Source organism: Aegilops tauschii, chromosome 3 (assembly GCF_002575655.3).
Source record: "Aegilops tauschii subsp. strangulata cultivar AL8/78 chromosome 3, Aet v6.0, whole genome shotgun sequence".
NCBI classification, from domain to species: Eukaryota; Viridiplantae; Streptophyta; class Magnoliopsida; order Poales; family Poaceae; genus Aegilops; species Aegilops tauschii.
This window is the reverse complement of record NC_053037.3, coordinates 366,253,517-366,277,873: the sequence shown is the minus strand read 5'-3', so window position 1 is coordinate 366,277,873 and position 24,357 is coordinate 366,253,517.

The following is a 24,357-nucleotide window of genomic DNA, read 5'->3' as shown; positions in this document are numbered from 1 at the left end:
ACACCTGCAGGCGGAGGAGCAGATCGCCGAGGAGCGGGCGGAGCAGGAGGCGCTACTCGACCCGTACCGCTCCGCCCGCGAGGGCCGCCTCGAACGCTGGCGGTACCGCATGCGGGTGGCGGAGGCTGCGGCCGCCTACAAAGAGGGCGATGAAGCGGCCGAGGCGCTGTTTGGCAAGACCGAGGACGAGGCAGAGGACAATGTCGGCTCCGATGAGTCCCCGCTCCGCTAGCGTCGACGAGGCCCTCCTCCGCCGAGGCCCCGCGGCGCCAACAACGAGGCAGAGGACACCGCTGGCTCCACCGAGGCCCCACCCTGCTGGCAACGAGGGGGGATTTTTCCCCGCTCCGCCGAGGCGCCGCCCGCTGGCAACAAGACAGAGGACATCGCCGGCTCCGCCGAGGCCCCGCCCCGCTGCCAACGAGGCCGCGCCACACAGAAAATGAGGAAGAGTAGAACACAGTAGGTCGCCGCCGCTTGGGTCCAAGTAAGGCCACTGCTGCTACCCTCCGATTGCTGGCACTGAGCTGTACATCATGGAGCAATTCTATGATTATAGGCTGATTGAAGAGCGCTCCGTGGTTGAGCAAGCTCATGAGATACAGTCATTTGCTAGAGAACTTGAGCACTTCAGTTGTATGCTACCGGACAATGTGCAAAGTAAAAAGGAACAGAAGGAGTACAAAGAGTTTGAGCAGCTTTTTAGCGTTCCTGTACATTGCAATCACAGCGATTCATGTCATAGAGAGCATTCAAAACAATCGATGATTATGCATCTCAGCGATTCACATGTCAGAGCCAATATTTACTTCACAACTAAAGAATAAAGAAAAAATGGATCGACGCTGCTGACAGCAAAGGGTGTCCCATTCGAAAATATCAAACGCATGTCTTCTTGCTAAAATCAATGAGCAAAATTTGACAAGGTTTTCCCATTCCAAAATATCAAATGCCTACGATTGTGGAATGGGCAGGGTTTGCAATCAGTTCGGACATTGGCATGGCACCTCGTGCTAAATAAACCAGCTGTTCTTTTTGTGCAGTTCCACCAAAATCAACCAAATTCGCGCGTAGCTTGTATGATTTCGCCCTTATATGTTGCAACGCCTTGAACTTATCGGCACCTCCTTTCTTGTGGTGGAAATGAATGATTCGATGTATTCATGAACATTTTGTGCAGTTCCCATTGAAATCAAGCTGAGCACCCCTGTTTGCACAAATACAAAAAAAGTGATTAGTATAAAGCAAACTGTACTATGAATTGACAGTTTAAACAGGCACCTACATGGTCCATGTAGAGCACACTTTTACAAAAATGGAACGCACCGGAAAGAATCCTAGAACAACATTGTACTCGCGCATCACAGCAAGAAAATGGAGATTTGTCAGTCCTTCTGAGATGAAGTTAGTTTGGTCTTGTGGGGGGTAATGTAACCAACCTTCAACTGCTCCTTCTGATGAGAAGATAGACAGGGCTTCTTCATCCTGGCATAATCGGAACTAGTCATTTCACGTACTCCATATTCTTCTTCAGAGGAGGATGATCATGTTGTGCAAAGACAAGAGGATAACTAAATGCTAGCATCCCTGTTTGCTCAAAAAAAGGAAAGGAAATATTTAAAACAGCACAGATGAAGCACTTCTCAAGGACAATACCACTTTTTGATGACATCATCTAAACAGTAGCACAACACCAATAGAGATGACAAAGCTCAATCATATGGATGAAATCAGTGGGCGAGTACCAACCTTTGTCAGGAGGCTTATTGTGTAGAGCATACAGATGAAGCACTTCTCCAGAACCATCTGTTGCTATCTACTGTGGTGGCCATGCTTACTATATACTCCTCGATTAGATTAATGTTTCCAACATCTTCTTGTGCAGTTCCACTAAAATAGATGATATCTTCAAAGAAGATCCCTGTTTGCACAAGTAGAGATAATTACGTATTACATTAAGAGTGGCATCAAATCAGTGGCAAAACAATTGCTCGTTCCAGCCATAGCAATAAATTAAGATGCAAACCTATATCATTACTTGTGTCATCACAGTTCCAGTGCTTCATTACAGCACCAGGAGTTGATTTTTTTCTTCCGCTTGTTCTTCCCCTTCATCACTTGGTTCAATAATAGACAAGCTTCGCCTTCAATGTAAGATTTGGCATGTCAATTAGGTTGCACAAGTATAGCACTAAACAATGACATTAATTTCTGATGAAAGTGGCAAAATACAGGCCAACAGTTGTGAAATACCCGTATCTTACCTCAATGGGATATTACGGTGCACATACAGATTGGAAGTCTTGTCTCCATGTGTGCAGTTCACTAAAATGAAGCAACATTACCGTACAAGTAGCACAACATATGAAAGCACACTACAGAATCATGTGAAAGAAGGCTAGTACTGACCTCTCATGACGCGGAATTCAAACAACTCACAAGAAGAAGTTCTGAACCAAATTTGCCAACACGGATAGGAAGTAAGATCTCCTCTTGTGCAGTTCCACTAAGATCAAGCAATCAAGCAACGTTGTCGGTGTGACATTTTGGTTGAACTGCACAAAACACTCTTAAAACAAAAGTGTTTTGTGCAGTGCAACAAAAGGTCACAATGGCAACGAGGTGAAGTAGATAACCCTGTTTACACAGAGGTGCAAAGGACACAACTAGTGGTCAATAACGGTGGATGACACAGAAGCCAACAAAAAGAAGCAGCTACCTTATCTAAATGGGAAAGAAAGCAAGACAGTAGCATTTCTCAAACAGTGGCATTGATTAATATTAACAAAGAGAATATTGCTACCTCTTGAGCACTGCGTTGGTTTTCCCTTGAAGAGGAAAGGGTGATGCAGTAAAACAGCGTAAGTATTTCCCTCAGTTTTTGAGAACCAAGGTATCAATCCAGTAGGAGGCCACGCACGAGTCCTCGCACCTACACAAACAAATAAATCCTCGCACAACGTGATAAGGGGTTGTCATCCCTACACGGTCACTTACGAGAGTGAGATCTGATAGATATGATAAGATAATATTTTTGGTATTTTTATGATAAAGATGCAAAGTAAAATAGAAAGCAATAAAAATAACTAAGTGTTGGAAGACTAATATGATGGAAAATAGACCCGGGGCCATAGGTTTCACTAGTGGCTTCTCTCGAGAGCATAAGTATTACGGTGGGTGAACAAATTACTGTTGAGCAATTGACAGAATTGAGCATAGTTATGAGAATATCTAGGTATGATCATGTATATAGGCATCACGTCCGAGACAAGTAGACCGACTCCTGCCTGCATCTACTACTATTACTCCACACATCGACCGCTATCCAGCATGCATCTAGAGTATTAAGTTCATAAGAACAGAGTAACGCTTTAAGCAAGATGACATGATGTAGAGGGATAAACTCATGCAATATGATATAAACCCCATCTTGTTATCCTCGATGGCAACAATACAATACGTGCCTTGCTGCCCCTACTGTCATCGGGAAAGGACACCGCAAGATTGAACCCAAAGCTAAGCACTTCTCCCATTGCAAGAAAGATCAATCTAGTAGGCCAAACCAAACTGATAATTCGAAGAGACTTGCAAAGATAACCAATCATACATAAAAGAATTCAGAGAAGATTCAAATATTGTTCATTGATAAACTTGATCATAAATCCACAATTCATCGGTCTCAACAAACACACCGCAAAAGAAGATTACATCGAATAGATCTCCACGAGAGAGGGGGTGAACATTGTATTGAGATCAAAAAAGAGAGAAGAAGCCATCTAGCTAATAACTATGGACCCGAAGGTCTGAGGTAAACTACTCACACATCATCGGAGAGGCTATGGTGTTGATGTAGAAGCCCTCCATGATCGATGCCCCCTCTCACAGGTACAGAAGGTTGCGGCGGTGGAATTAGGTTTTTGGCTCCGTATCTGGTAGTTTGGGGGTACGTAGGTATATATAGGAGGAAGGAGTACGTCGGTGGAGCAACAGGGGGCCCACGAGGGTGGAGGGCGCGCCCTAGGGGGTTAGGCACGCCCCCTACCTCATGCCCTCCTGGTTGATGTCTTGACGTAGGGTCCAAGTCCTCTGGATCACGTTCGTTCCGAAAATCACGTTCCCGAAGGTTTCATTCCGTTTGGACTCCGTTTGATATTCTTTTTCTGCGAAACTCTGAAATAGGCAAAAAACAGCAATTCTGGGCTGGGGCTCCGGTTAATAGGTTAGTCCCAAAAATAATATAAAAGTGTATAATAAAGCCCAATAATGTCCAAAACAGAATATAATATAGCATGGAGCAATCAAAAATTATAGATACGTTGGAGACGTATCAATTATATTAACAATAAAATTCGTTAAACATGCAATTTGCTTTTAACTGTGGCGTTGCATCAATTTTCCAGCGGCATTATTAGAGGGTGTTTGTTTACAGGGACATTTTGGTGGAGGGACTAAAAAAACTCCGTGTCAGTCCCATCTAAACCAAACAGGAGGGACTTTTAGGGACTAAAATTGGGCATTTGGGACTAAAGAAAGAAGACCCCGAGGGAGTCTTTTTGGGACTTTTTCCAACAGTTGCCCCTGCCATGCATCGTCTCTATTAGTTCACTACTAGGGGTAACATGGTCTTTTAGCATGTCATTTAATAACCTCTAGTCCATGTTTAGTCCCTGGAACCAAGCAGGTAGGGACTAGGGAGTTTTTAACCAAACAGGGCCTTAGATTAACAACAGCTAAAGAGTTGCACGGGACAGTAGACGCACCAGCACCATGTGCATCTACCGATGTACTGGGGTGATGCACAGTCTGTTGCAACAAAGAACAAACAACCAAGGAGCATATTTGTGTTGGTCCCAGTTTTGTTATCTTTAGACACCTTTCCCTATGTGAGCGCAGCAAATCTAGTCCTGCTCAAACTCTACAGCCTTGTCCCCCAAAACAAAAGATCAGTTCGTTACAGATGTGCATACTGCGTTTGTCATTGTTTTCCCTTTTCGACCAATGTAGGTGCTGGATAGCCAGTCTGTACTAGTACTTTCCCCACTTCCTTTCCTCTGTGAACCACGTCCTAGATTTATGCTATACAAATTTCCCCACTACTTTCCCCCATTCCTGTCCTCTTTGAATCACGTCTTAGATTCATGCGATACAGCTTTCCCCATTACTTTCCCCCTTCATTTCCTTTTTGAACCACGTCCTATATTCATGCTATACAACTTTTCCCACTACTTTCCCCCATTACTTTCCTCTTTGAACCACGTCCTAGATTCATGGTATACAACTTTCCCCACTACTTTCATGTTTGATCCAACACCTAGATTCGAGTGCAGAAGCGGAAAAATCCCACATGCAGCTAGAGCAATGCATGTGGAATAAGTAAATTATACCTTAAGGTTCTTGGGGTGTGGTTTGGTGGGCGACCGGAGGCCGTTCGACCCACACTATGTATGGCGGCGAAGAAGAAGGGGTCGGAGGCCCTCCCGCGCCACCGCTGGGTGAAAGTGAACAGTTGCGCCGGTAGTGGATTCCCTCCCTCGCCAACGACGACAGCGTTAAGCCTCCTTCCCTTCCTGGCGGACGGCTCTTTGACCAGCAGTGAGGGGAGAGAGAGAGGCCAGCAAAGTCTTGTTTAGATCTGGAGAGGGTGAGAGAGTGTGAAGAGAGCAACTACAAGCAGACCAGCAGTGAGGGGAGAGAGAGAGGCCAACGAAGTCTTGTTTAGATCTGGAGAGGGTGAGAGAGTGTGAAGAGAGCAACTACAAGCGCTGAGGCTCCAGCATGTATATATATACTGGAGAGAGTGTGAAGAGTGGAAACCCTAGAAAACAAGCGCCGAGGCTGCAGCTTATACGTGATGAGCTGATTATACGGTCACTACGAGATCGTATAGCTCCATATCCATCCATTTTGACCAGTCAAAGAATCCTCCTGGCACGAATTATGCTCAAGTGTTGTTATCGAACCCGAGACCTCAAGTTTGATGAGCGAACATGCTAACCAGCTACACAACCCTCCCGTTATGTTCAACGAGAGGAAAATAACCTTTTGTACATTCCTGCATTCGTGTGACAAGCATGTCGTGTTTTTTTGTGTGTGTGGGAGTCATTGGGATTTAAATTATAATCGTGTCATGTGGCTTTGGTGGTAAGACTATCCACAGTGGTGAAGAAATAATGCAGCCTTAGTCACCTTATCTCTCTCCACTTAGTATGTTGGGTCCCACCAGTCAGAGGGTGAAACAAACAAATTAATAAGAAAAATTAAAAGCGCCAGCGGTGTATCTTACCTCACACATCTCGCTACTGCTCGGGAACACTGTCCAATTGATCCCTCTGTTCGCTCACGTACTATTTTAAGTGAATCCTTATTATAACATGCACACAATTTTGGGCACTTGTATTCGACCTAAGTCAGTGTGCCACCGTATCTCGTATGACTCCCTCCGTCTAGGTGTAATAAGTCACGTTAGAAGGTGCAGCGGGACCAAGGTGCAAGCAGATTGGAGGAGAAGGAGAAACTTGACCGGTCATTCCTCCAATCAAAGCCCTGATTTCTGTCTCTAAACGCAACAATTAATCCAAACAACTAAGAGATGCCTCTTCTCTTCTTGTACATACTCCATTTGTATCTCACTTCTTGTGGCTTCGCACTCACATGATTTTCCTATTCTATGAACCTATGTGTGCGTGTGCGTGTGCGTGTGTGTGTTTAACAGCATGTGTGTGTTAGAGAGAGCGACAGATCGACCTACTCCTACAGAGAGATGGTGTGTAGTGTACGATTTTAGCCGCGAGAGTCGGTGCATCCTCTCGTTTCCGGGCGTCCGGTAGGGACAGGCAGACAGCTGCCACGCCCGCTCCTGACCAGCCTGGCCCACCCAAAGCCCCTCCATCGCCCGCGCGTGCTTCCCGCCTGAAACGGTCAGCGCCGCTCCAAAGAATCGGTGGCACATTCATGCCCGAGCAGAGCGGACACGACCTCTCACTGGCGCTTGCGTTGAAGGGAGAAGCAGATTCAAGAGTGATGGTTGCTTCGTCCGTCCAACTTACTGATGGGTCTATGTGATTTGACGGCTCATTTGTCATTATTACTGAGGTGGTAGGACTGCTGGATGTCCCATGCTTTCGGTGAAAGGACGTACTACTAGATTAAAATTTTCTCCATTCTTACAGCAGAGGAGTGCAAGAGTAGTGAAAACACGCAGGCTTAGTGATTACATGGCCCACCTCACACTATCACCATATTTTTCGGACACCGTGCGATACCTAACTCTTTACATAGTACTACTTGTATAGTACGTACTGTAATTTATCAGCGAGATAGTACAATGCTATGAAGCTTCCAGCTTCTGTTACATGTATCTTGTGTCCAAGGTTGCCCGTTGCAACATTTCATCAAATACAAAGGAGACTAACATGCATGCTATTGCATCTCAATGATTGATAGATCATAGCAAATATGTACTCCCTCCGTTCCAAAATAAGTGTCTCAACTTTATGCTACATATGGAGCAAAATGAGTGAATCTACACTCTAAAATACGTCTATATACATCAGTGTTTGGAGTATGTACTAGTAGTTCATATTGAAATCTACTAAAGGACATATATATTCCAAACAATATGATAATCTCTCTAAGCAAGGTAGTAGGGACGAGGAGTAAACGGAGGGAGTACTAGTAAAATTTCTCCTCGTCCTGCGAGCCACCGCGCGCGTGGGCGAGGGAGTGGGCGTAAGGCGTACAGTACTACTACTACTCATGCAGTCCCTAGCCATTGAAACAGAGACAGCTAAAGAAAAAAATGATCCATGCAGTCCCTAGCCCTTGAACCATAAACCCTAACCAGGCTTTAATTTGCTGGCAACGTCGGCGCTTCCTAAGAAATGAAGGTTGCAACCCTTTGACCATCGGATCATTTTGTGCAGTTTCACCAAAATCGAGATGAGCATCCCTGTGGCAAAGAAATTGAAGAAGCATGATTAGAATAAGATTACTGGGACTAGTTGATGAGACATAAACCCATCACAAATACAGTATGTAGAAGCCAGTAGAGGTATGTGCGGGGCAAAGAAGTAGAGAAATATCCACATGGAGTGATGTGGGCAGCTGGAGCAGTGGTGCAAGCCGGTTGTAAAGGGAGTTGTACCTGAGGGATGTCGGGACGTAGCTCAACCTAGAGGAGGGCGGCGGGAGGAGGCAACTACCCATGTCACGGCAGTGAGCAATGGACGAAGGCAACCTCACCGGCTTTGTGAGAGAGAATGGTGGGGACCCCTGATCGGGACGTGCCGATAGTGGGTTTTCGCCATCGGCGACGGCGACTTTATCTACACTAAGCATCCACCCCTTCCCCTGGCGGACGTGATCCGCCGGGATGTTAGAGATGTGGCCACAGTGGTTTTGTGCGAGAGAGTGTGAAAACTGAAGAGAGCAACCCCAGCAAGCAACCGTGTAGGCTCGTCCTGCCTATGTATATAGTGGAGCGGTTTCCTTTTCTTTCCATATGAACCTATTTATATTGCGTACGTGCCACTGATGAAAAAAAATTATTTATAAATGATGCAGCACCTACTACTCGTTCTCCTATAAACCTTGCGCTTGGCATCTCCAAACTATTAACCTTGCGATTGGCTCGTCGCCTCTTCGGGAAGTCGAGCAATAATGGTACTGCAGTATATATCGTTCTGGCTATATGACACTGAATGAATTGCTACACGTCCACCATGTGGCGAGGGTCGTGGGGCGAGGGAGAGTGCGTACTATTACGTCCGTTTCAATATGGACTACATACGGAGCAAAATGAGTGAATCTACACTCTAAAATACGTCTATATACATCAGTGTTTGGAGTATGTACTAGTAGTTCATACTGAAATCTACTAAAGGACATATATTCCAAACAATATGATAATCTCTCTAACCAAGGTAGTAGGGACGAGGAGTAAATGGAGGGAGTACTAGTAAAATTTTCTCCTCGTCCTGCGAGCCACCGCGTGCGTGGGCGAGGGAGCGGGCGTAAGGCGTAGTAAGCAAGCTTCACCTCATCCTACGAGCCACCGCGCCCGTGGGCGGGGGAGACGGCATACTAAGAAAGCTTCTCCTTGTTCTGCGAGTTGACGGGACACATCAAAAGTACTCCAGTGTATAGAGCCTTTCCTCTAAGGTAGGCCCCACATGGGTTGCCTCTTTTTTAACATAACGCGTCAATTCAAAATTTGTTTGTTCACCCGTGGTAGACGATCCTCCCTCCATCTAGTGGACAACCAGTACATGTGTCAAGTTACCATGAGGGCTGCCTTTTCGTACATAAATGAGCTCCACCGTGTACCCGCGCGGGTGTGGTTGGGAAAGAGACGGGAGTACGTGCGCCGTGCGTGCACCTCTTCTCTTCGTGCACGTCCCCCACCTACGTGGGTGTGTGTGAGAGATACAAACCTAGACAAATGGCTTGTGCGTTTGTGAGTGTTTTTTGTTTTTTAGGGGGGGGAGGAGGTTGATTTCGTGAATGTATTTGTGGGAATATGTGTCGATGACATCTCAAACAAAATTTTGCATGCAATGTGTGTGAAATGGAGGCCTATCCATATCATATATAGAAGGTTGGGCGATCCACGAGAAGAGAGGGAGGGGTCATAGATATTGATAGAGTTGAAGAGAGGATCAAGTGGGTGGGTGCGAGATCGATGAAGAGAGCCATCGAAATTGTGTGTGTGTGCAAGTCAAAGATATAGGGCGACTGACCTAGCTACCGGAACGTCAAAGGGCACAGGTCAAGTTTGTGTGTGGCAGGGAGACATGACTAGAGCGCTCGATGTATCGGTGTGTGTGTGTGTGCGAGGGGGTGGGGGGAGGGGTAGGCAGAGGCCTAACTATAGAGGTAGAACGACTCGTATATGTGTTGAGAAGGAGAGACCCAGCTATGTCTTGAGGGAGATCGGTCGACATCCATACATAACTGAAGGACGGGAAATAGGATGGGACAGAGAGAGAGGAGAGAGAGAGGGAGGGAGAGGGGTAGAGTGCTGGATGGGTGATGGAGTTGCTTCTCGAAGATGGTGGGAGAGGCCTACTAGACAAACTGAGGGTGGAACTGCAATATTATCAATAAGAGTGGGGATGTGTTTCTGTGTGTGCCTGTGCGTGATAGATCTGTCGGGACACATCCATGGATGATGAAGGGGAACCATGTGTTTGGTAAGCAAACCTAACTAGATCGGTAGATCAATTGTTGTTTGTCGGAGGAAGGGAGAGACATAACTAATGAGGTAGATCGATCGACGCGTGGGAAAAAACGAGTTATAAGGACCTAGCTAGCTATATGTATAGCGGGAGATCGGTCGGTGTATGTCCATTAGTTAGAGGCAAATAAGGCCTGACGAGGCGGATAGACAGAGAGAATGGAGCTAGGAGGTGGTGCGAGAGGCCCAGCTACTAGTTAGATAGGGGGAGGAGTGTGCGGTTGTGAGATCGATGAAAATAGGGGCGAGAGTTTACACGTGAGTGGGACCGTATGAAAGACACGAGGCAAGGACACATAAAGGAGCAGATTGAAGGTGCGTGTGTATGTTATAGGCAGACATCGCTGGAGAGGTTTATCGATCGGTGTGTGTCGGAAAGGGGTTGTCGAGACTGTGGGAGAACGACCTAAAGAAGAAAAAAAGGAATGTGCACGATGGATAGAATGCTGAGGGAGGGGGAGGGCGAGGATGGCGTGTGCATGCACGAGAGAAAGTTAGTGGTAGCTACAAAGGTTAGAGGATTGTGTGGGTGTAAGAGACTAACAAAGATCATAATTTGATATGAAAGTGGATTCAAATATTTGAATAGGAGATCATAGTGTTTTAAACATATGCATGCATGAATATAGCGGTGATACGCGTGTTGTGGTTTTGCACATGTTATACCATAATGTGATAATGCATGGCGTTTGCAACTCACAGCTAAATGTCGAACAATCTAAACCATACTATACATCGAACAATCTCACATTTTATTTGAATTTGTGATAATGTGTGGCGTTTGCAGCTTACAACTAAATATCGAACAATATAAACAATACTATATATCGAACATTCTCACATTTTATTTGAATTTGTGGTAATGTGTGGTGTTTGCAACTCACATCTAAATACTTGTAGGCGTAGGGGGCGGGCCACCATACATAATGTGATAAACACATTATACATATGAGACATGGTTTAGTTTGTGAAGATCTAGCTAGAGCTTGAAATGTACTATGATTTGAAATCAACATAAAGTGGATTCAAAAAATCGAGTTCGAGTTCATATAGTACACATAGTTCATATGTAACTCGCGCCTAATCATGTGGTGTGCTGTGAAGTTAATACACAAACGATGGTTTAACTTGACAATAATGACGATTGTAGATCTTATTAAAATAGAGAAACAAATTCAAACGCTTTGACTTCACAACAATCATTATTGTAGATCTTATTCAAATAGAGAAATGAATTCAAATTTAGTTCATATTGACGCGGTAGTATATACGTTTGGAATGGACTAAAACGTTCATTTGAGTACTAGGTTGCATGCATTATACACGTAGCGAAATATTTTAATTGAACATCACATGAGTTCAAAGTTTTGAATGACATTTGTAGTGCGAATTGATTTGGTACAGTACATGTTAGGCTTGTCCGGAAATTTCAACCCGCGCCTTCTTAGCCCGAAATATTTAAGATAAATCTTTGTCTCATTGTGCTCCGACAACTCCCTCCATCTCAACCCGCGCCTTGCTATTCCAAAATTACAACGCGCGCGAAAACTCCCACATCCTGTGAAATCCCGACACGCGAAATGCCCGTGATACCCCTGAACCGAAAGAACCGGCTCAAATCGGTGGGGGTACTTTCGTAACTTACCCCACATTTCGGACAAGCGCATCCCTAAGCGATGGTTCCCCACTCCCATCCCATCCGCCCACCCATTCGTACACCGAGGCCGGGAAAACCCGCGAAGCCCCACACCCTCCTCCATCCGCCACCCAGCCGGAGCCTGTTCCCCAACGACGTCGTCCACAGCAACACCTCGACGTCCCTCATCCACCGTACCGGATGAGGATCCGTCGTCGATCTGGTCCTCCCGCCGGTTCAGCCACCCCGTCCTCCACCTCCAAGGAGCTGCCCCGACGTTCCCCTCGTCTTTCGCGCCACCTCCATTCCCACACCACCGTCTTTAGCTACACCACTGGAAGAGCATCAGCATCACCGTTTCCTCGGATGAAGCTGCGGCCTAATCGGCGCCACCAAAGAGGTTGTACACTAAGATCTGCATTTTCTTCTTGATTCGATCTCACGGTGCTTCCGGCGCTTGGTCCTGAGCCGACACGGCGCGGCTCCATCCACCGCGGCATCGCCGGCCACTTCCTCCATGGCGTCGCTCCCTCGGCGGCGACGTCCACATCAGTAGGAGCTGCTGCTGCTTTAGCTCTCTCTCGCGCTGCTGCTCTGCTCTTGCTCTCGGTCCCCTGCCTAGTCTGCTCTTGCTCTTGCTCGCGCTGCTGCTCTCGCTCTTGCTCTTGCTTGCGATGCTGCTCCGATTTAGCTACACTTCAGTCGACTGCATCGACTTTTGGGTCAGTCGATTTTCAGGGGGTGGGGGGGGGCTCGCCGGAGTTAAGGAAGAACCAGCCGCAGCGGGGAGGGGGCTCGCCGGAGAAGTACACCACTATCTATCTGAAGGTTCAGGGTGGGGGCGGTGGTCGCCGACGGTGGTGGGGCAGTGGCGTGGGGATTGCCGGAGAAAAAGCTCGGCACGGGGGGGCCTAGAGGGATGGCTGGGGCGGCGGCGGACCGGCGGTGGGGAGTGTTTTCGGGGCGGGCAGGGCGGCTGTTTGGCCGGTGGTGGCTGGTGGCTCGGGGGGTGGAGGTTGAAGATGAACTGCAGGCCCTTGATTTCGTATCCAACGGCTGCAAAATCGACTGACCAGAGATGAAAAAGTCAGTCGACTGACGTGTAGCCTCACCTCTAGTGCGTTCAGTTTCGACAGTAAAATTCAGTTTCGACATCAAAATTCAGTTATGACAGTTAAGTTCAGTTTCGATAGTTAAATTCAGTTTCGACAGGTAAGTTCAGAGATGAGCAGCTGATGTATACATCTAGCACTTTGTGGTTATGTATTTTACGTCATCTATTGGAGATGCTATTAGATTTCCACTCAGGTTAACGTTGTCTCTCTTGTCCTGCTTCAGCCTCAGCGTCGTACAACTCACCGGAGCTGCTCCAACGACGAAACCCTCCATCACAGCGGGGCAGTACCTCGGGCTCCATCTCCAGACGCCTAAGATCTTCTTCCCCTCCTCCGACAGCCAAGTCAGCCGGAGCATCCTCACCGGCCAACCCAATCACGCTGAGATCGACATGGCTTCGCCAAAGAGGTTGTACACTTCTTGTGGTTTGACTTAATCTCACCATACTTATTTGCATCCTGTGATCTTCCAATTCTTGTGAACCAAACACCCAGATTGGCAGAAATCATGTGTTTTTAAATTCTCTGTTTTGCACGTGCATTCCTATCCTATTCCTGTCTATTTCCTATCCCTGCATTGTTAGAATCCTCAAATTCAAACAAGCCCTTACACAATTACTTCTGTTACAGATATGTGTCAAAGAAAACCTTGTGTGGTTTTTCCTGCTCCCGCGGTGCTGTTTTCCACCCCAGCTCAACTGCTCCAACGACGGAAGGGTTCGCCACAGCAGGGATCCGCTCTCCAGACTGTCTTTCGCCGCCTCAGATCTTCTTCCCCGCGGCCGGCAGCTACGACAGCTGCATTACCATCATCAACTGAGCAGATGACCTTGAGGACTACACGGGTCCGCAAGAGAGGTCGCACACTTCCGTGTCTGCTTACGTTATGCATCGCTTAATATGATGGCATGCTACTTTATCATCGTGTTCACCTATTAGACTCCGACTCAGGTTCAAACTTATGCTGAAACTTGAGTTTTTAAATGGTTGTGGGGTACATATTGGGGCAGCAATCAGTACTATCTGTCTACTATCTGGTTAATCTCGGGTGTCTACTATGAGTTTCATGTTGGGTGCAAACAAACATTAAAGGAGCCATTATCTGTATTTTTTAACTAAAGCTATTATCTGCCTGCTATCATTGGTTTTGGGTCTATCCACAGTTTGCTACCATCACTCTGGATTTGTGCATGCACTCCTTACATAATCTCACTATGTTTTATTCCTATGCATGTCAATTATTGTACACAATGGAACTGAACATGTAGAGCAAAAGAGATGAGCCTTGCGTGGCAATAAAATTTCATGCAGACGTCGCTCCATGGTGGGCGCAAAGGCAGCCCCCCTCCACCCATTTCAGATCGTAATCAAGAGGAAGATAAATGTTCTGAGGGGGATTCAGAAGCAGAAGACCACTCCTATTTACCCCATGAGGTCTTCGCTCTAACTTGGCATGCTGATGTTGGTTATATCATGCATACGGTGCCTTGCATTGCTTACTTTATACATCAAATATGTCAACTGCTTAGTTTAGACATGCTTTGTGTGAATGCCATCTGTTTAGTTTATTCATCATTTATGTGAATTATGCAATGCCATCTTGTTTAGCCAGGCATCATATATGTGAATTTTGCAATGCCATCCTGCTTAGCCAGTCATCTTATATGTGAATTATATCAGGCCATCCTTTTTTTCGTTACGTATTACATTTGTCAACAATGTTAGTACATTCAACTACTCTTCGTGTGCATCAGCCATTTGACACGGTGATGGAAAATTCTGGACTGAAAACAAGGTCTTCAGAGCAGACTATGCTATCTGACGAAGCGCATATCTCGCTGGTTACGGATAGCTCCTCAGAGGAGGATTCAGAGACAAATGACCAGTCCTATCCCCCCCGAGGTGCATGCTCTAACTTGGCAGGGTTATGTTGCTCATATCGTGTGTATGGTATCTTGCATTGCTATGTCATTTCCTTATTTTAGACATGATTTGTGTGAATGCCACCTGTTTAGTGTCTAATTACCATATATGTGAATTATGCAATGCCATCTTTTTGCAAGACATTATATATGTGAAGTATGCAATGCTATCTTGTTGCAAGGCATTATATATGTGAATTATGCAATGCCATGCTGTTTAGCCAAGCGTCATATATGTGAATTATATCATGCCGTCCTTTTTTGTATTTCTCATTGCTTTTGTCGACAATGTTTGTATATTCAACTGCTCTTCCTATGCATCAGCCATTTGAATTGGTGATGGAGAAATCTGGAGTGAAAACAAGGTCTTCAGAGCAGACAATGCTACCTGGTGAAGTAGATATGTTGCTGGTTACAGATAGCTCTTCAGAGGAGGATTCAGAGGCAGATGACAAGTCCTATTACCCCCCTGAGGTGTATGCTCAAACTTGGCACGGTTATATTACTCATATCATGCATATGTTGTATTGCAATGCTTAGTTTATACATCATATACACGATGTTGAATGCCATCTCCTTAGTTGACACATCATATATGCGATTGCCCTCTGCTCACTTCCTTAGTATATAAATCATATATTTGAATTATATCATGCCATGATGTTTACATAGACGGCATGTATCTGAATTATGGCATGCCAACCCATTTTCTAAAGACATAATATAGTTATATCATCTCATCCTGTTCACATAGTCATCATATTTTGAATTATCTCATTCTATCCGTGAATTATATCATGCCATCATGTTTCCATCGACAGCATGTTTGTGATTTATGGCATGCCAACCACTTTAATAGACACATCGTATAGTTATATCATGTCATCATGTTTACATAGTCATCATATTTTGAAGTATGTCATTCTATCTTGTGTAGTTAGCCATCATACATGTGAAATTGTGTCATGCTATCATGTTTAATTAGCCATCATATATTTGAAATTATGTCCTGCTATTCTGTTTGGTTAGACAACATAAATGTGAATTATTTCATGCCCTGTTTTCTTCCCTACTATCCATTGCACCTGTCTATCTTACAATGTCTGTACATTCAATTACTTTTCTTGTTTATTAGCCATTTCAATTGGAGGGGGTGATGGCAGTATCTGTGGGACTAAAAACACGGTCTTCAGAAAAGATCGTGCTACCTGTCGATGGAGATAGAACCACGGTTGGACTTGCCCGAGAACCAGCCCCACCACACATAACCCAGACTCACGCAGATTGTACCCCTACCCAGTTGGACAGAGAATCAGCTACACCCCTTCTAACCCCAACCCCAGTAGATACTAACCCAGTTCCCGTTGACACAGCACCGTCTCCACCACAGAGCACCCAAACACGAGCAGTTAGTAAGGCAACTGCAGTGCCCAAAGCACGAGGACCACCACTCCGAACCCCAAGTCAACGCTTAAAGCAGAAGAAGAATTGTTCTCAGGTCAGGTTCCGTAGCTATGGTTCATACTACTTTGCACTTGCATCACTGTATTTACTCATACCAACTAATTTCAAATTTGAAGGATGCAATTGAAATTCCAATGGCGCAACAGGTATGTTTTAAACCTGTTTCTTTAACGTGTTTGCTATTGTAACTTGCTCTATGTTGATTTCAGTTTCAATTGAATAAGCAGTTATGTTCTCATGCCATGCACATTACAAGTGTTGTTATTGCTGTGTAGTTTCCCACACTTATATTATGTCTATGCTGCTTTGTCTTAAATAGATATGATTCGATCTGTATCTATCTTGATTTGGCAACATAAACTAGAATGATATAGACCATACAGTGACCATACTACATAGATATATGTTTGTTTCATGTTGTTATCCTGTCCACCTTACTACTGAACTGGTTTACAAAAATGAGTTTCATATACTACATTGTAAACCTGTGATGTGTTTGTTTGTTTCTCCTTTAGAACGCGGATAAAATATTGGAGAAGAGTACCCCGTTATGCAATGGTAAAGGAAGTAATGCAGATCAGGTTCAAGATAGTGAGACATCCCTGTTGTTCTCCAAGAAAGCTGATAAAAACTATATTGAAGACACTAAGACAACCCCAAAGTCATGTCTTGATGTAGTGTTCGAGTTACTGGCTACTACTGCTGGCACCAGCTCTTCGTACTCGCTGCCTGTATCAGTTTGGCTTCTTGAGTCTCAACTTCAAGTTGAAAGACATCGATCAGATGTTATGTGACAGGAAGCCGAAGGACTGAGGAAGTTCCTGCAGAATTCAGATGCATACTTTCTGGTGCAACAGCAAGTGCTGGAGGATTTAAGAGCCAAACAAGAGAAAGTTAATAAGCTTGCTAAGCATCTTGCCAGCATTGTGGGTACCCAGGATATTGTTTCTTGAGCTCTTCTGAAGTGGTTTCAGTTCTGGACTTGTTTTGCTGCGGCGTTTATATGCTACTTTGTTCCCTATATTTGCACTGGTGGCCAACATTGATGCCCAGTGCATGTAATATGTGTAATAGCCATGATAGCCTAGCGTAAGTTACTTGCTTATTTATTTCCGTTATCTTGTTTATTTGTTTTCTTGTAGTCAGTGCAGTTCTTTTTCCGCGGTTTGCTAGTGGCCGGAATAACCTATTTTTTAAAACTAGGCCACATTAACGATGGGCTACATATTTATTGTAGGCCTCCTATGGGCCATAGACACAATGGGCCTTCTAAGGGCCGTAGACACAATGGGCCTTCTACGGGGCGTAGACACAATGGGCCTTCTACGGGCCGTATCATCAATGGGCCTTCTACGAGCCGTATGATCGGTTGGCCAAACATGGGCCAATAACAGACCACATTATGGCCGTAAATTGGCTAGAGTTGAAATCGTCCGTTCATGGGCTGACCATAACGGGCCATCGTTAATAGATCATATTTGATGACGCTATGAAAACGGCCAAACGTATTAACGGGCCACAAACGGGCCGACTGTAACCACGGCTGTATTTGGCCCACAAGCTGAAAATGACAGTAACGAGCCGAAAGTAAATGAATGCTGGAAATGAGCCCAAGAATAAATGGGCCCTAAGAAGGCCGAAAGATAACATGGGCTAGAAACGGCCCAACGGAATAATGGGTCGTTAGTGGGTATAAAGTGATACACTGTTCATTACGGGCCAGCTTTACCATGGGCCATTAATGGGCCGAGGGTTACTAAGGGCCTCATATGGGCCAAAAGACGTCATGAACCATACATGGCCGGAAGTTAAAACGGGCTGGAATTATATTGGACGGCCCAAATGACGCTACTGGGCCTAATTTGGATAGGCCGTAAACGGGCCCTGGGTTAGCGGGCTGTAAATGGGCTATATGCGAACAGGCCGTTAACAGGCTTGCCGTAGGCCGGCCTGCCACCTTTTGACCAAGTCAAACGGGCCGGCCTTTTCACAGGAATGGGCCTCTGTTGGGCCGTGCCACGTGTCGACGTATCATAGGCACTTTGGGTCCAATGAGTGGATGACGTCTGTCCCAACGGTGAGCTGACACGTGTTTCCTCCAGCCAATGATGATTTTACACGTGGAAATCCCCATTGGTCGGGGCTGTTAACGGGTTATCGGATCCAAAACCGGACCCGATAGCTTAACAGTGTTCCGTTATGGTGGATGCCACGTGTCGGTCACCCTTGACGAAAGCACTTCTATGATGCGCGATTTATCATCATGGAAGTGGACACTTCCGTGATGATAATTTTGTTAATGTCATGGAACACTTCTACGACAGCACAGGTATGACTATCTTGATTCTGTCATAAATTTGTCATGGATGTACATGCATGACAGAAAACATGACCTACTGTGACAAACACGTATCATCACGGAAGTGTATTTTTTTAGTGGTTAGAAGCTAAACTAAGATTGCACAAATGATGTAAAATATACAACTACCTATGTTCCTAAGTACAAGTAATTTTTTTTGAGATTTCAATATGAACTACATACGGATGTATATAGAATTATAGATATAGTTTAGATTAGAATCTAGATTCACTCATTTTGCTTATGTAGTCTATATTGGAATCACTAAAAATACTTATATTTAGGAATAGATGGTGTATAAGACATGGGATGCAGCTAACCTCGACAGCAAACAACAGCATCGCCCATTGTAGCCCTGTGTAAGTACATGGAAAGCCAATGTTAACTACAACAGGGTTAACATCCACCAAAAATAGCAAATGGTAATAAAACGATAGCATTTGTAGTGATATCTTCATTTCGAAAGAGTAGCACGGTAGCAAAGGGACGGATTAAAAAATGGATACAACTGTTAATTGCAACAGGCTTAACAACATCCTAATTCATGTTTTGTAAGTTTGTAGCCATTGAAATACAACTCTTTAAAAATGGATACAACTGTTAATTGCAACAGGCTTAATGGCCATTGAAACCGGTATTGATAAAAATGCAATTGGCAGAGTTAAACATCATAGGGCAGGTGCTGCCAGAGCAGATAATGGCCCAGTTGTCTATAAAAAGGTAGGGAAAATAGCTCAAACTTGTTAGGCATGTTTACTACAACATGCTTAATACATCGACAGTACAAAACATAGCAATTAATTGCAACTGGTATTGGTAAGATTGAACTGGTGGGTACATACTTGGTAAGTCCTGAGAGGTAGTTGCTGGGGCACTTCATCTTGGCCAGAGCCCGCCCAAAGTCAGCGGCGGCGGAGGTGAGCTGTTCCTCCGGGTTGAAGCGTGGATCAGTGCCACTGACATGTGTACCTACAGGCAACCAGTAAATGGTAGAAGTTAAACTGCAATTGCACAAATCATGTGAAATTGGGTAAGACATGGGATGCAACTAACCTTGATGGCAAACAATAGCATCGGCCGTTATGACCCTGCGTAAGTACATGGACAAGCATGTTAAGTACAACAGGGTTAGCAACCACCAAAAAAGCAAATGGGGCAGCATCTCTAGTATATCTTCATTGCGGAGAGTAGCATGGTAGCAAATGGACAGATTAAAAAATGGATACAATTGTTAATTGCAACAGGCTTAACTACATCCTAAGTCATGTTTTGTAAGTTTGTAGCCATTGAAATGCAACTGTTTAAAAATGGATTCAACTGTTAATTGCAACAGGCTTAATAGATATTGAAACCGGTACTGATAAAAATGCGATTGGCATAGTTAAACATCACAAGGCAGGTGCTGCCAGAGCAGAGAATGGCCCAGATGTCTATAAAAAGGTAGGGAAAGTAGCAAAAACGTGTTAGGCATGTTTACTAGAACATGCTTAATACATCGACCGTACAGAACATAGCCATTAATTGCAACTGGTATTGGTAAGATTGAACTGGTGAGTACATACTTGGTAAGTCCTGAGAGGTAGTTGCCGGGGCACTTCATCTTGGCTAAAGCTCGCCCAAAGTCAGCGACGACGGAGGCGAGCTGTTCCTCCGGGTCTAAGCGTGGATCAGTGCCACTGACATGTGTACCTACAAGCAACCAGTAAATGGGTAGAAGTTAAACTTCAATTGCACAAATTATGTGAAATACTGTAAGACATGGGATGCAGCTCACCTCGACGGAAAACAAAAGCATCGGCCGTTATGACCCTGCGTAAGTACATGGACATGCATGTTAAGTGCAACAGGGTTAGCATCCACTAAAAATAGCAAATGGGCAGCATCTCTAGTGATATCCTGAGTCATGTCTTGTAAGTTTGTTGCTGGTATTGGTGAAATTGAGCTGGACACGGTAATATTTGAACATCACACAGTGTGTAGTACTGAAATAAACAAGGCACAAACATGCTTAATACATCAACCGTACAAATCATAGCTGTTACAAGTGGTATTGGCAAGATTTAGCTGGTCAGATCTTACCTGTTAAGTCCTAGGGGGTAGTCGCTGGGGGACTTCATTTGGTCCAGAGCCTGCACCATGTCGGTGGCGACAGCGGAGGCGAGGTGTTCCTCCGGGTCAACACGCACAGCGGCCATCGCGCCATGGACCGCCATTAGCTCCTGGCGGGGGGGGGATTTGGAGGCATGAGGATGTTTCGCAGGCACCATTTAAGCAATCAGGCTGAGGACGTGATAGAGATCGGTGCGTTACCTGTCTGGATCCGAGCAGAACGTAGATGTGGTTGAAGCTGTGGTTGCGGCGGCGGCGGTTTGAGATGCCGGTAGGGGGAGGTGCGTGGAAGGGGGGATACTGAGGAGGAAGGGGATATGGTTGGAGGAATAAATTCTGAAATCGCGCGCCTAATGAAAATTTTGGTGCGAAATTTGAAACTTGGGCGGGGGAACACACAACACAGACGAAGCGCGTAAAATACTCGTGTGCGAGAAAAAAGAAAGTTGGCAGATCCCGTCTCCAAAAAAATGTACACGTGTACTTAATTTTTTTCGGTCAATGGTACGCCTCGTTTATTAGGAAATATCGCACAGGTAACTGACTTATGGGTCATTAACGCAAAAAACGCAGACGGGTACGGCAACCGTGTGTTTTGTGATCTTCTAATGATTAACGCAAAAAAAGCACACGGGCACACACACTAATCAAGTGTCAAAGCCCTCAAAGGATGCTCTTACCGACATTGTACGTTAATACTACAAACTTAAAGTACTACTGGTAATTTGCTCTAATACTACAAACTTAAACTACTTCTCACATGCTGCCATCAGGGCATGCTGGCCAGACGCCCGGGTTCTCCTTCCTGGCCTTCTAGGCGGCAGCCCACCGTGCTTCGATCTTCGCCAAGCTCTCCTCACCACGGCGTGCGGCCTCTTTTTCTTGCGCGGCGGGACTCTCTTTTCTTGACTGCTTTCTGCCTTTTCCGCTCCTTCTGTGCGGCTTTGGCCGCCTCTAGATCCACCACCCATTCGGCCATGGCAGCTTCAAAGTCCGCCCATGTAACTGTCTGGCCGTTGGCGGCGATGAACTCGGCGCGGCGAGATGCCATCGCTTCCTTACCATGTGTGCGGTCGCGGGCGGCGGGGAACGCGGCGCGGCGGGATGCCATCATTTCCTTACCAGTTACTGTGCGCTGCGGTGCCATGGACGACGCCTGGAGAGAGCTCTGGGATGGAGGGGCCGGGCAGCCGTACAGTGCGGTTGTATTCAAGAGCTCAACCACAAATGACAACAGAAATTTGGCTTCCATTAAAATTTTGCTCATTCATTATCGCACACGGTTCATCTCCGTCGCTTCCGGAAACAATGTGTGCTGAGCCTATTGTGTGTTGCATTATGATTGTCCGGAACCCCAGCCACGCGGATCGCGCGTGTGCACCGTTGGATGCGCCGCGATCAAACGGCAATCCACGTCCCTCACATCACACCGGAGCACCTGTAGCTGGATTGGATTTATATGCGCTAAATACCTAGAATATGCACATGATCCCCTAAATATGGTAAATGAGCCCGGAAAAATGCCAAATTTGAAGACGGTGATTTGCAGGGAGTATGTTCATCGTAGAAAAAAACTCCAGGGCAAAGAACGAAGAAAATTTGGATTCCCCTTCAATCTTGAGGATTTCCCTTTCGAAAGCATCGAACTTCCTCGGTGATGGTTCGTTTTATGAAGGGCGTGAATGACAACATAAGCCAAACCTTCTCAATTCTTTACCAAGGCATGGTGAGGTCATACCATGGCACCATGCCTGGCGTCATGTTTTTAAGCATTTATTTCATTTTTTCTATAGTTAAAAACCCAACAAACAGACATTTGTGGTTGACTATTGCCACACATTTCATCGAAATATCTATCCATTCCTTGTAAAAGGCATGAGAATTTACTAAATGGCACGAGCATGGTTTTCTAGGCCGTTCTTGTGGACCCTTTCATACATCGATTGTTTGAACTTGAATTATGTGCATTAATGCCTAGGAAATGCACATAATCCCCTAAATATGGCAAATGAACCCAGAAAAGTGCCAAATTTGAACACGGTGATTTGCAGGTTGTATGCTCATCATAGAAAAAAAAACTCGTGGACAAAGGACAAAGGAAATTTGGACCCCCCCTTCAATCTTGGTGATTTCCCCCTCGAAACCATAAAACTTCCTCGGTGATGGTTCGATTTATGAAAGGAGTGCATCACGACATAAGGAAAACATTCTCCAATTTTTACCAGGGCATGGTGAGGCCATACCGTGGCACCACGCCAGGCATCATGTTCTCCAACCATGTGTTTCATTTTTTGCATAGTTGTTAACCGAGTAAACGGCGCGTTTATGGTTGACTATTGCCACACATTTCCTTGAAATATCTGCCCATTCCTTGTAAAAGGCATGAGAATGTGCTAAATAACACGACCATGGTTTTCCAGACCGTTCTTGTGCACCTTTTCATGCACCGATTGTTCGAATTTGAATTATGTCCATTAATGCCTAGAAAATTCACATAATCCCCTAAATATGGTAAATGAGCCCGGGAAAATGTCAAATTTGAACATGTTGCATTTGAGGTGGTATGTTGATCGTTGGAAAAAACGGAATGACAAACTAGGATGGAAATTAGGATTCCCCTTCAATCTTGGGGATTTTCCCTCTCGAAAGCATGGAACTTCCTCGGTGATGGTTCGGTTTATGAAGGGCGTGCATGACGACATAAGCGAAACCTTCTCAAAATTTTACCAGGGCATGGTGAGGTCATACCATGGCACCATGCTAGGCATCATGTTTTTTAAGCATTTATTTCATTTTTTCTATAGTTGAAAACCCAACAAACAGACATTTGTGGTTGACTATTGCCACACATTTCATCGAAATATCTGTCCATTCCTTGTAAAAGGCATGAGATTTTACTAAATGGCACAAGCATGGTTTTCTAGGCCGTTCTTGTGGACCCTTTCATGCATCGATTGTTTGAACTTGAATTATGCGCACTAATGCCTAGGAAATGCACATAATCCCCTAAATATGGCAAATGAACCTGGAAAAGTGCCAAATTTGAACACGGTGATTTGCAGGTTGTATGCTCATCATAGAAAAAAACTCGTGGACAAAGGACAAAGGAAATTTGGATCCCCTTCAATCTTGGTGATTCCCCCCTCGAAACCATGAAACTTCCTCGATGATGGTTTGATTTATGAAAGGCGCGCATCACGACATAAGGAAAACATTCTTCAATTTTTAACAGGCCATGGTGAGGCCATACCATGGCACCACGTCAGGCGTCATGTTTTCCAACCATGTGTTTCATTTTTTGTATAGTTGTTAACCGAGTAAACGATGCGTTTATGGTTGACTATTGCCACACATTTCCTTGAAATATCTGCCCATTCCTTGTAAAAGGCATGAGAATGTGCTAAATAACACGAGCATGGTTTTCCAAACCGTTCTTGTGCACTTTTCATGCACCGATTGTTTGAATTTGAATTATGTCCATTAATGCCTAGAAAATGCACATAATCCCCTATATATGG